Here is a 12,870-nt window from a genome sequence, read left to right as displayed (position 1 = left end):
AACAAGCTCAAGAATGTTGTTTAGTATGAATTCAAAAAATTTCTTTTATACAAATCAACGTTAACCTTTCAGAAGTATAAAATATAAATGTATAGAAAGATGGATAAAGCTGTCTTAAGTTTAAATATAGGTAAATAATAATTATAAACATACTAAATAAATATTAAATAATATCAGCTGCATGTGGTTCCAAGAGTTCTTTGATGTAGTTAAAACATGAATCTCGCCCCAACCCACACTCACTCACTTGCCGCCCCTCCCCCCAAAAACCTAAGCACAATACCGTTGTTTATTATATAACAGGGGGAAAAAAGAGGAAAGATTTATTGGGTTAGGAGAGGAAATATGATAAAAATGAGTATAAAATAAATATATGGATAAATAAAGTATAGAAAGATAAAAATAAATGAACAAAAATGACAAAACTAAAAAAAAAAATCATATATTTTTATAATAAATTATATGTTTATAAAAAAATGATCTTACTAAATATAAAAAAAATAAAAAGAACACAATACAAAGTGCTGTTTGTTTAGCAACCCAATCTAGTTGGAAACAATTTTTTTATATAGTTTTTTCCTCTCACTTTTAAAATTGGATTTATATCATTATTGACAAATTAAATATTAATATTCAATTACAAATTATTAATAAAATATAAAGAATAAAAAAAAATGTTGACCATTTGAAGAATGCTGAGAGAGGTGGGAAGAGATTATTATATACAGGCCTTGTTTTACATTGAAGGTGAAACGCACTCCTCCCAACCTCTCGAGAGCTGGCCAGGGCCTGGCTTCAAAAGCTTTTAACAATACTTTCCAAAAGACAGAACCCTTTTCTCAAATCTCCTCTCCCAATGTCGCCCTTAAAACACCGACCCCATTTACTTCGAATACAACCTTTTTTTGTTTCATGTTACTACAACATATCTCATGCAAATATTTGTACCATTATATTATATATACTTTATTTTACCTGAACATTTTAAAATTATTTAATATATATTTTAATCATTTCAAATAGCAATATAACGTGAAATATGATAATAATTAAAACGAATATTGTATAGTATGCGCTCCAGAATGCATTGAAAGTTTGTAAGAACATTCTTCCAATTAAGAAGAATGATTTGGGATAGGTGTGGCGAACTGGTAGAATTTTTTTTTTATATTATATGGAGATCTTATATATTGATAAGCCTCTTCGTACATTCGGAAGCAGCAGATTGGCAATCAATGAATCATAAGACAATAAGAATTGAAGCCTGACGAGCTGCTGATTCTATGTTCTTACTATTTCTACAAACTGATGATAATTGAGTGACGGTGCTGTCAGCACCCTGCTATATATTATATTATTAGTAAAAATATTGAATTAGTGTCTGCTTTTCCGTTACTCGGATCCGAAATGACACTTAAAGCATACAAAGAAGAAGGAGAAGCAAAAAAAGAAGGCTAACAGAGCGTGCTAAACACTTAGGACCTTGATATCACTGACCTATAAGGCCGACAGTTATAACACTATAATTAGACCATTGACTTATGGAACCAAGGCCTTGCCTACGAATTTCTTTTAGAAAAAATAAATTTATTATGAATTTTATAAAAATAGAGAAGTTTACAATGTATTCTGCTTGCGCTTAACTTATATCATAACAATGTATAGCTTTAATTGTAATGGCCATGTTAACCGGATGAGTGAGGAGAAGTTGATGAGGAACATTTACCAAGGAAGTGTGTTCATGAGAAGAAGAAGAAAAGGGAAACTATTCATTCTTAGTGGATCAGGTAAGCGCAGGTTCCTAAATAAGTTGTAAACTTCTCTATTTTTCCTTATTCATTGTCTTCCATCTCTTATACAACTATACGCTGCGTATCACTTCCTAAAATACGTCTGTAGCTCTCAGTCCAAAAAGAGATATTGTAAAGTCTATATATTTAGAAGAGTTGTAAAAAGAGTTCCGGAGTATTAGAGTATTTTTTATGTATATTAATACTAACTTCAGTAGTTTGGCGGAACAGGGAGAGACCGTGTCCAAAATTACGGAGTTCTCCTTAATACAACTGGAATAGCATCTTAAAATACTGAAACCATTTCTATTAAGATATCGATCAGTATCATAGTGTACCCTTGAATTCTTTTGATTCATTTAAAAACCGCAGTGTTTTCTAGGTATAGAACCCTTTATAAATAGTTTTAGTATGGCATGAGCTATACGATATGTAGAAGCAGCATTCAGTCAAAGTCAGTATTAATTTTTTTTAAAAATCTGTTTCTGTATGACCAATACAAAGGTTTATGACGTAGCTAGGTGAGGTGTTTCACTTTTTAAGTTTTTCTTTTCTTTGATGGCCAAAACTGTTCGTTTAAACTATCAGGAGCTCTAGAATTATTAAAAAAGAAGCCAGAACTCTAAAATATATTTTAAGTTCCCTTCAAAGGGTACCCCAACTTCACACACACACTCAGACTGTGTCAAAGCAGGTCAAAGACCACTTCGGTCTGTAGTGCCAGAAGATGTTAATATTTTACTCTACAAAATCACAAAAATATACTGGAAAATCTTGGTTTTATTTTATGAAAATTAATATAAAAAAAAAAGAATTTTTGTAATAATGTATTTGTAAATAATAGAAAGCGATACCTTGTACATTCTTATTATTATCAACATTTGCTTTGTTATATAGTTGTTTCTTTTATTCTTTATAATTTTGGTGTGATTATTGTAAACCCCTAAGTAGAAATCGGTAATTGAAAATCGAAGTCAAAAGCAACTTAGTCATAATTCGGTTAACAGAATATTCTTCTAGTTCGACATTTTTTAAATATTTTATTACTCAGCTAATTTACATGTTGAAATTTTATTTCTTTAAGATAAAATCACAAAATTGACCATAAATTATGTGAATAAATTTAGCTACTGGAAAGGAAATGGAGAAAGGTAGCTGGAAGGTTTCCTATAATAATTAAGGCTTGCTACCCGTAGCCGTTAAACTATCTCCAAGTTGAGCTGCTTAAATAACTGCCGTAGGAATTAACTCAGCTCCCTTCCCCTCTTTCGGCTGATTGCTAAATCGTATTCTACTTCTTTGCGGATATAACGTTCATACGGACCTTTGCTTTTATAAAGTTTCTTGTATCAATATACATATATCTTCTGGTCAATTCACTGGTATCGTAATATTATTCCGGTTATTCGATTTTAGTGAAATCAATATATCTAATTTAACTTACCAGCATACTTTGAGTTGAAATTAATCCTTTCTCGTTTCAGAACAGCAACTTCTTTAATAATTGGAATGGCAATACACCTATGTACTATATTTTCACTTATAGCTTTAGTTTAAAACTACTATTATATACTATATACTATTACGCTAGGAGGAGGAAGTATGAATCTTCTAGAGGGATATTTTGTAAATATTTGTTACTCAGCTAATTTCCATGTTAAAATGTTATTTCTTTATGATTAGTTTTCTATCGTTTTGACTTTCTCTATCATTGACTTTAAATTATGTGATTAAATTTGGCTAGTGAAAAAGTAATTAGAAGGTCCCTTGTAATAATTAAGGTTGCCTACCTGTAGCAGTTAAACTATCTCCAAGTTGGGCTGCTTAAATAACTTAAATGGAGTGGTTAAGCTGCGTGAAAAAGTGAAGTCAGAAAGGCGAGTCTATTGATGAATTACAGGGGCGTGGCCGGGAAGGTAGAAGCCAATCACCTGCGGCCCTCTACAGTAGTTTAGATTAGATTAGCAGAAATTCCTATTAACCTTAACTTCTGGCCTTCACTTTTTCTATAAATGAGGGTGAATTATACTATGTTTCGGTGTATCCTCATTTATTTCATTGTTGTCGATATTCAAGTTATGACAGTTGTCTTAGCTACCATGGAAACACGAATTTTTTTTTATTTTAATTTACTAAGTGATATTTACAACTGTATTAAAAATATATACTAAAAGCAAATTTGAAGTTAGTTATACAATGGGATGATACAGACATGTTGAAAATCTACCTTTTGATGGAACTCTGATAACATATCTAGAGGAGAAGATCCCGAGGCTATCTTCCTTTCAGACGCCTAGGAGGATTATCAGATAATGAAGGAGAAGCCAGGTTAGAAACAAGTAGATTTGGGTGGTTAGAAAGTTTATCATGAAAGGATTGGTATCTGGTACTGGACAAATCGGAAATTTATGGAACATTGAGGTCCTGATGGATAACTTGATGTGTACCAAAGTAAGAAGCATTAAGGATTTTGGATTTTAAGGATTGTATACCATAGAAGTTTAATGGTTTAGTGAAGCCCTAATGGTCAACTCCTTAATCCGATAAGCCTTATTATAGTCATATAAATGAGTCTTTTGTAATTAGTTGGAAGTTTAAACCGTTTGTCTAGTAAGTATTGTAAAAATCTGAATCGACAAGCAGTTTCTTGTTTGTTCAGTCTTGTATGAGGATTCCATGTCAGTTGTTTGCCCAAATGTAGTCGTAGGTAACGGATTTGTTCGAGAAAAATAAATGAAGTGGTATTAAAGGGCAATGTGGGGCAGGAACGAAAATATTTCATTTCTTTTTTAGTTAATAATTCGTTCAATCTATTTATCTATTTTTTTCTAGTAACAATGATATATGATTAATTATTTCAAATAAACAATAACAAACTTAAATAGAAGCTTTTTTTTTAATTCGATATTTAAGCAATATCAGACTATTTCAAGGAGGATAAAACATACTGACCTTAAAGACTACTTAGTTGTACATAGATATTATTAATTTGATAGAAATCTTTGGAGACATTTTCGAGGAAAAAATAAAAAAATTGTAAAATCATCTACATAAAAAGGAACTAAACGTATGCCGATTTTAGTGGCTAGCTTCCTTCCGATATCATTCCGACTTACTGGCATATATTTGCATTTAATAATATCAGCATAAGTAAATTTTCCTTACGATTTATTCTTGTTAAAGTAGTTGTAGCTCATAGCAAAATATTTTGTAAGGTTCTTAGTTCAGTGCTTTTGTTATACGTATTAACATTTTTGTTAAAGGCTAAAAAGTATTTATGTGATATATATATTAATAGCAGTTAAACTAAATGAAGGCTCAGAGATGTGGTTTGGTAATATCGATAAAAGAAAAAGATGTTATTTTTATCGTAATTTCAATAATAAAGGAGAAGAGTATTTGTATCTTCTATAAACTTGTTTCACTTAACAGACAGCTGAAGCCAGGATACACTTTTAATTGAGTGTGAAAAGATCCAGTAGTAGAAAGGATAAAGAGTTGTGGGGATAAAGAGAAAGATTAAATCAGACCATGAACAAAACCCCAACTCCTGTAGCCAGTCCTATCTATCCAACTGTCTCTCAAGTGGGCCGCCCGACAATTTGTCCTCAGTGGGCGGCTAGGACTCCAACGACGCATGATTTGTCGTCCAAAGGCGATTGGTGGAAATCAGGTCATGAAACAACTTGAGAAAATGAACTTTTGAACTAAAACTTTTTTTAATTATCAACAAATTATGAATAAAAAATTTTAAATTACTTTCTTCCATGATTATGTTGTGAAATGTTTTATTTTGATTTGTTTTCTCTAAACCTTTATCATTTTAACCCATTGGAAAGAACTGGATATAACATGGAGGAGATTGTGCTTAAAAGAAATACTGTGATACGATGCAATTATTTTTTCATACTTTCATATTACTTTTTCTTCGAAAGGTTCAGGACACCCACCGGCATAATAAACAAACAGTGGAACTGTTGTAGAAAAAAATATATGCTAAATTATATTTAAGTTTTCGAAAAGAAATTCCAGCAAATCCCATCAAATTACCTTTACCCTTCGTCGTAAATCTACTGACTCCCCTATAGTATACTTCAATAATGTTGCCCTTACCCCTGTTGAACAGATCCGTTACCTTGGACTACATCTGGACAAACGACTAACCTGGAATCCTCACTCAAGACTGAAAAGACAGGAAACTACACATCGATTTCGACTATTACAGCACTTACTAAACAAACGGTCAAACTTCCAATCCATTACAAAAGACTGATTTACATGACAATTATAAGGCCTATGGACATACGGCGTTGAGCTTTGGGGCTCCACTAAACCTTCGAATTCCTCTCTATCCAATCTTTACAATCTAAAATACTTCGTAAAATCCTAAATGCTCCCTACTTTGTCATAAATAAAATCATCCACAAAGACCTTAATGTTCCCTATGTAAGCGATCTAGCCCGAACCAGATATCAATCCTTCCATTATAAACTCCCTAACCACTCAAACCCCATTAGTTTCTAATCTTGCTTCCTCTTTTATTCCGGACAATCCTCCGAGGCGTCTGAAAAGAAGATGGCCTCGAGACCTTATATTGTAAAAATGTTTTTACAGTGCTACCAATGGGAAGTTTCTCTACATTCTTGTACCATACCACTATCATTTCCTCAAATTTACTTTATGCATTTTGTAAATACAGTTGTAAATATCAATAAATAAATTTAAAAAAAAAAAGTTTTCGAAAAGAGTTTTACATCGATGCGTAAGCCACAAAGCTTTTTATCTTTACTTATTTTTGGAAATTAAGTAGAAATAATTACGAAACTTCCCAACAAAAGCATATACCCTGAAATGCATTGTGTAAACTAAACTGTGTTATAGGTTATATTTTTATTTTGGGCGATCAACTTCTTGGTTATTACGCCCTTTTTACTTTCTTTATCTTCTTGGCTTTGACATTTGAAAGATAAAAATTTCTTTTAACGCTGGTCGATATTTGTAATTTATATTTTACAGTTGGATTTATTTCAGAACTTTTATAAGTTTGTCACCTGCTGACTCTTTAGAGCCTATTCTCTCGAACGAGGTATTATACTATTTTCGAAGGCTTGAAATGATGTGCATTCTTCCATTATATGTTTTATGGATAACGGGGACTGACAGGTTTCGTATTTAGGTTGGTCCTATTTTATGATTAAGTAGACTTGTGTAAAGTTGGAATGTCGTATTCTTACTTGTGCAGCAACCATCTCTTCTCTTCTGTTTCCTCTTATGGCACTTGCCCACTCTTGTATGTTTTTTTAACATTTCTCAGCTTATATTGCATTAACAATTGATAATAAGTTCATCTTCATATTTCAAGCACTTTTTATTAATTTCACACTAAAAATGTATTCTTCCTAAAAATATATTCAATATTTAAAAAGCGCCTGAAATTGAAAAACTTTGTATTATGATCTCCTCTTGGAAGATTGTGACATGTCGTACATCGACCAACCTATTCGCTACATTTTTTTGTTAAAAAAGGCACCATGGATGAATAGAGTTCAGAACTCTATGCAAAATGAAAAAAAAATCAAGGAACAAAACTAAGTAAACCGAAAAAAACTACCCCAGCGGATCCAGGGAGATTCATTCTCAACCACTGCACTAGAATAAAAAACCATTCAAATGTTTTTGTTTCATTTTGTCCAGAAATCGAACCAATCAGTTCTAGAATAAATTTTAATAAATTATATATTAAACATTTTATACGTATATTACTAGAATGTTTCATTTCGAAATATAACTAATATTTTAAAATGAATGTGTTACTAATTGCAAAGATTTGATCAAAATAAATCCACCTTTGCTGGGATATTGATTGGTTTGCTACTATGGCAACCGTTTGCTTTCATTAAAGCAGTAACAAATAAATAGAATTGCTTACTCCACTTTGATACGGAGAGTTCTAAGAAACCCTCTCACCTTAATGAAGAGACACAAAAGAATAAAAAAGAACAGAGCCCTCACAAAGTCACACTCCTTATAAATCTAATTCCGAGAGAGGTTTAATTACTCCGGGCGAATTCAAGTCATGGCGAACATCTTTCTATTCTTCACTGGGGTAATAAGGAAATTCCTCACTCAATAGTGTCCTACATTGTAAATAATAGCCTATATTCATTAACTATAAGATTTACTTCTGATTAATCCGCCTTTAGATGCATTTTATGAAAAGACTTGTAAAAGAGAGTTCTAAAGAGAACAAACAAACAGAGGCATTTAACTGTCCTAATTTTTGGACTTATTAATTTTGATTAAATCAGATTAACGGCACTTATTCCATGAAACAAACTTATTTTTAGTGTTTGTTATTAAAAGATAAATAATCAAATTCTTGTATTTTGTATTTACCATGATTTATATCCACTATTGGGATTCTACTACCTCGTTTTCCTTGTTTTTAAATTGTGTAATTTCAGTAATTAATCAATGTGCGCAAACAAAATTTTTATTTTCTAAAAATCTATTAGATGAGTGTTCTGTCGGAAAGGTCCTATTACAGCAGAGTAAATAGCCTAAATGTGTATTAAAAAAAAAAAACATTAATACTTTGAAGACATTTTTTAATCCGCCATTTCATGGTCAGAATGTGGTATAAAGCGTTCGGTCTTGCGAAATGTTTCTAGAAAACTATGATTTAAACTAGTGAAGGAATTATTCTTTTCTGTTTTATTAAGAACGTAAGTAGAGTTATAAAGAGTTAATAGTATCCCATCAAATCACCTTTACCCTTCGTCGTAAACCTACCGACTGCCCTACAGTCTCCTTTAATAATGTTGATCATAACCCTGTCGAACAGATTCGCTACCTTGGACCACATCTGGACAAACGACTAATCTGGACTCCTCACACTAGACTGAAAAGACAGGAAAATGCACGTCGATTTCGACTATTACAGCACTTACTAGACAAACGGTCTAAACTTCCAATTCATTACAAAAGACCGATCTACATAGCCATTACAGCCGTAATAAGGCCAATCTGGACTTATGGAGTTGAGCTTTGGGCTCCACTAAACCTTCGAATTCCTCTCGTATCCAATCATTTCAATCCAAAATCCTTCGTAAAATCCTCAATGCTCCTTACTTTGTCACAAATAAAATCATACATAAAGACCTTAATGTTCCCTATGTAACCGATCTAGCCCGAACCAGATATCATTTCTTCCATTACAAACTCCCTATCCACCCAAACCCACTAGTTTCTAGCCTTACCTCCTCTTCCATTCATGACATTCCTCCGTGAAAAGGATGTGGCACATAAGGCTGGTGAAAAGAAGATGGCCGCGAAATCTGTTAATGTAAAACGTCATTAGAATGCTACCAATAGGTAGTTTCTCTACAGGCCTGTAACACTCCAATTTAACTGAGATAAAATTTACTAAATATATTATAATGTACAGTTGTAGCATAAATATACAAAATAAATTATTTAATAGAGTTGAAACTTGCCCTTTTCATGTTCATGTTGGTAAAGTAAATGAATTTAAATTAAGATAATTTTAAAAAAATTTCAATAACTTAATCTGATATTCTTGGACAATTTATTGGTATTTAAACAATTTGATAACCCATAAAGATATATGTGATCGCTGTTCTGTCTGTCGTCATGATGATCACTCTGATATCTGTGAGATATATTGCAGAGCGAGCAGACCCATTGGAATCTTTGTTGATAGTTTGACAAAATTAACAACATATCAACTGTTAAGGCTAGACTTAAAAAAAGAAGTGTTCACTGCAGTCACAGTGCTAGAAGATTCTGTGAATAATAGTTGAAATATTAATTTTGAACTAATATCCAAAGACCAATAAGTTCACCTTAACTTCTCTTCAATAGTAAGGGGCCAACTTTTTCAAATGTAACTAGTGGTGTATAATGATACCCGTTGTGTCTGGGATGCTAGAATAATTACTGAAGGCTATTATCCAAATATATTTATATAATTATTTGAGTCCATATAACTATTATTATTGGATTACCTTTCCAAAGGCGTGTTCACCAGGTACCTATTATACATATTTATGTAATATTATGTGAAATATGTAATATTAGGGTGATATATATAGTGTTTTTGGGTTATATGATCATCAAAGCAACATAAAGGAACAAAATCTCAATTTACATTTTGTAGATCCATGAATAATATAATGTAATAAAATGATTCAGGTAGATGGTTTGCCATACATTATCCTTACATTATATATCCTTCACATATATATATCAAGTTATTTATATATATATATATATCTGAATAACTTGATGCGTATTGCATTCCGTGATGTAAGGTTGGCTTTCATCTTTCTACATTATCTGGCCTCCAAGTCCCATGTTCCTGACTAGCCCATGGTTCCTCCGGTCGAAGTGTCTTCCTCACTTTTCAGTTCTCTAACTCTGTCCCTTGCCCAATTTGTCCTCTTGCCCTCATTTGTTTGTCATAGGGAGTTACTTTTTGGTTTCTTGCGTCTGATTGGCTTCCATTAGCTACGCTAACAAATAATAAGTCATAAAGACTGCCGATAAGTGGTTGGAATAAACTATAATTGACTTGCTTGCCGATCCCTTTCTTGAGTTATACCTGGTCTAATTAATGATTTTGGCCTTATTTGACTCCGAACTATCTTGTACTCATTACCTTTTAAAAAGTTCTTGTGCATATACAGGAGTCAAAATATATATATATATATATATATATATACAAGAAGTAATCTTGGTAAAAAAAAAGATAAATGAGAGTATAATCTTTTTTAATTACAAAACAAAAACAAAGGAAAAAACTTCAAATGACTTGAAATTAATTTATATATCTAATTCTCCTAATTACTACTTTACAAGGCTCATTATGGTACTTAAAAATAAATCGTTCTATTTACTGGAGCTCATAATATGATATTATTCATGAAAAAATTAAAGAATTTTCCATTTAAAATAGTCCATACAATCATTGATGATATCAATCTATCAGTTATCTACAGTAATATATATTATAACCACAATAGCTTTTATGTTGTATTTTATAATTGCATTTAATGCAGAAGTGAACTATCAGGCAAACATATTTTGAAGCTATGTCTTATCAGACTATTGTATTTCACTACGACATATAATAGTCTCATCAATATTTTAATTAGGTCCTAAGACACAAATAAGAGCTTTATTATGTAAACAAACATTTAAATTAAACTTATTGTTAGTTCATTGCTGGAATGCCCTGCGTGCGATCTGAACGTCAAAGAGAACCAATCCTTTGAGTGTGGTAGTTCATTTTGCTTTAAAGTTATTTGCATGTAATGTACCAGGGACTATATTGACGATACTATTGACGATACTATTGACTGCATACTGATTATTTATTTTTTAAATTATTTTATTTCATTTTGTAAGTACATCTATCGGAACAATTGTGGTGGCCATTGTTTAATAGATGTACTTAAACAGACTTTCTTAAAAAAAAAAAAAAAAAAGGTGAAAAAAGTCTATTCTCATTAAATAGTAGACAATAAATTAATTATAAACCATAAGTTAAACAGTGATAAAAGTGCGACGATAAAATGAAACCAAGGATATGCATGGGTAAAAACAGAAAGCAAAACAAGTATAAAATGGAAAAAAAAATTATTATTTCTGATTATTAGGAAAATAGAAATATAAGATAATAGACATAGCATTATTGGAATAAAATATCAAAATTAATATGGGAAACAACGCTTTGAAATGAATTAAATAACACATTTGATAGATACATGTAGTATTAATAAATCTAGTTTGGTGTGCGCATCACGAAACTTTCACTTGTACCTACGTTCCCAAGCTTTGTATAAATTAGAGGTACCATGTTGAATTTATAGTTATTTCTGTAATTTTTGGGAATAAAAAATCCTAAGACTAGGGAAGACTAAAATTATAACAAAAAAAATTTATATTAATACGTTGTATGACCAACATACATCAGATTCTATTTAACAACAATTTTCCTCCAAAAAAAGTTTATATTTTCATTGTTATAAAAAGTCGTATTTTAGATTTCTTGGAGGGGAAAGGGTAAATAACGAATATAAATCATATTCATACCAAAAATACAAAACTTTGTCCAAAGATAGTGCCGTCTTAATGCAATCGGGAAAGATCAGGTGGTCTCGGGTCGTCCGTAGCTCAGGTCGTTGAGGCGCAGGTAATAACAACCACCAAGCACCGCTTCGAATACAGCCTGGGGTGGACTTTGATAATTACGGTCCCACGAAACAAAAAATCTCTAGATAATCTCTCCCCTCCCGTATGTCAGAAATGACCAGAAAGGAGGTCATTAAAAATAAAAAATAAAATAGATGGGATAGTCTCATCTTTTCCTGCTTGCTTCTATTTTTTATTTTTTTAGTTCTTGATAAAATTCTTTAATATTATGTATTTTTACATTGTTTATTATAACTGTCAATCAGAACTATTTATTTTTATCACATAAACCCAACCTAAAGGACTTAACAGCAAGATATTTTTTTAATTTGTCATTTAAATCCTGTCGGACTACTTCAAAAAGAAAAAAAAACCTAGCTCAAAATATAGGTCATATGATTGTACATTGACAAAATCATTAGAGCTATTTTTGAGAAAATCTAAAAAAAAAAATGAAAAATCTATGAATAAAGTGGCAATCAAATACAAACGGCTTAAACAACACATTAGACGCTGTAAAATAATAATTAAAAAAAGGAAACTTACTGTGTTAGTCATCTAGTACGGTATTGATTATAAATTTGATTTTAGAAATCCTAACATAGAGGACTATGAAAAAAAAATAGGTGGTAAAATTAACTAACGAGTAGAAAAAATGTAAATATCCAATATGGACACTTAATTAATAAATTAATACAAAATGATAGAATTAAATTGTATCGTTCTCTAACCTTGATTATTTAATTTTTTTAATCCTTCTAAGGTGTTTTTGCAAGTCAAAAATTAAAAAAGCAACTGTGTCATCATGTCATTTTATCTACGGGATACTGCGCCCCCATCTTCATCATGTAATATGCTACAGTAT

Source organism: Halyomorpha halys, unplaced genomic scaffold (assembly GCF_000696795.3).
Source record: "Halyomorpha halys isolate HHAL.00 unplaced genomic scaffold, Hhal_1.1 Scaffold1967.1, whole genome shotgun sequence".
Classification (NCBI taxonomy): Eukaryota; Metazoa; Arthropoda; class Insecta; order Hemiptera; family Pentatomidae; genus Halyomorpha; species Halyomorpha halys.
The sequence above is the reverse complement of the archived record's forward strand: the minus strand, read 5'-3'. Positions refer to the sequence as shown.